Below are 1914 nucleotides of genomic sequence, written 5' to 3' on the forward strand. Positions count from 1 at the left end.
AATAAGTGAAAAGAAAAAGGTGAAATAAAAAAAAGTGGAAGAGACTGGAGTTTGGGCACAGGAAGGAAAAAGAGAATTAAGTGAAAACATTAGAAAAAGCTAGTTTAGAATAGAGGAAGAGAGAGAGAGAGAGAGAGAGAGAGAGAGAGAGAGAGAGAGAGAGAGAGAGAGAGAAGTGAGAGGTGGAAGATGACAAATTAAGGAAATATTACATGAAGAAGAGAGATTTATGTAAGAAGAGATAGATAGATAGATAGATAGATTCTGAGAGAGAGGTGGAAGAGGTGGTGCAGGAAGCGTGGGAAATGGAGGCTTGGACAAGCTAACAACACAGTTAAGTGGGATTCGATTTTTGTCCTGTTGAGAGATTAGGTTCAGGAGAGAGAGAGAGAGAGAGAGAGAGAGAGAGAGAGAGAGAGAGAGAGAGAGAGAGAGAGAGAACAGACAGAGGGAAAAAACTGATGCAAGTAAAGAGAGAGTGATTAAGAAAACTATTGTAACATATTAATATTATTTACTCCAAAGCTTACCACACCTTCCTGCTCTGAACCTGTCGTGATGACTAAATGGCACTAGGACAGGGCAGACTGGGAGGGACTTCAAATTTTCTCCTGGATGTTCCTTGGACCTCCTTTTTCTCCCTAGGATGCAAATTCCACATTGGCCTACATACAGGATTTCATTAAAATCGGCATGGAAACATTCATTCCCCATCATACTTACAGAAAAAATGTTCATTCATTCATTTCATTCATTGCCAGACGCCATGTATCCCAAATGGGGTGGCCAAGGGCTTAGAGTTAATTGTTTTACAGGGAGGGGCACTAATCCTCCACCAACCCCACTTGACACGTAGGGATGCCAACAGCATCTGGTGTTCCCAGGCGGTCACCCATCCAAGTACTAGCCAGACCCAACGTTGCTTAACTTCGCTGATCGGACGGGAAGCGGTGTACTTAATGTGTAGAAAAAGATGTTCTTCTAAATGGTTTGACCACAATTGTGCTAGAGTAACAGAGCATAAAACGATAGCCTATAACACTTATACAAGCACCAAAACCAAAGAAGCCTTTAACTATTATAAAAATATCAGAAACCATGCCAAAACTATTATCAATCTTTCTAAATCAAACTTTCTCTATAGACAAGCTAACAAACTACTAAACAATCCAAATGATAACAAAGTTTTCTGGTCAACCTTTAATTCATTCAAAACTAACTTCACTACCACAAATTCCATTCCACCGTTACAGTCCCCGAATGGAAATCTAGTAAGTGACCCATGTGGAAAAGCCAACCTTCTTGTTGACATTTTTTCATCAAACTCAACCCTAAATACAGAAAATCACAATATTCCTGTACTTGATTTTGATTCCCCTCAAATACCTCCTTTCATTATTCTAACCAGATACGTACAAGCTGTATTACAGAATCTCTCAGGAGACAAAGCCACTGGTCCAGATGAAAATACTTAAAAATTGCCTCTAAGTGTTGACTTCCGTATTAGCAAAATTTTTCCGCTCATGCATCTGTACCTCAATTTCTCCAGCCTCTTGGAAAGAAGCAAATATCCATCCTATTCCTAAAACGGGGGGAACTTCTGATCCATCAAACTATACACCAATTGCAATAACTTCTGTTCTCGGTAAAGTTTTCGAGACACTAATAAACAAACACATAGTCAAGCATCTAGAAATCAAGAAATTAATCAATGATCGGCAGTATGGATTTAGACAAGAATGTTCAACAGTAGATATTCTTTGCCTTCTTACCCATCAGCTTAACAAAACAACAGACCAACATGGTTAAACACATACAGTAGCACTTGATATATCAAAAGCATTTGACAGAGTATGGCATCGGGCCTTATTGTCTAAGATGTCACACTATGGCGTTGCATCACTGGTTCCTCTA

The 1914-nt window shown here is 39.3% G+C and overlaps 1 pseudogene; it reads right to left on the reverse strand.

The window, feature by feature from the left end:
- Positions 1 to 859: 859 nt before the first annotated feature.
- Positions 860 to 981, reverse strand: LOC145417226 (5S ribosomal RNA; annotated as a pseudogene).
- Positions 982 to 1914: the final 933 nt, after the last annotated feature.

This window comes from Coenobita brevimanus, chromosome 109 (genome assembly GCF_032717465.1).
Source record: "Coenobita brevimanus isolate Jiangsu-jjx chromosome 109, ASM3271746v2, whole genome shotgun sequence".
Classification (NCBI taxonomy): domain Eukaryota; kingdom Metazoa; phylum Arthropoda; class Malacostraca; order Decapoda; family Coenobitidae; genus Coenobita; species Coenobita brevimanus.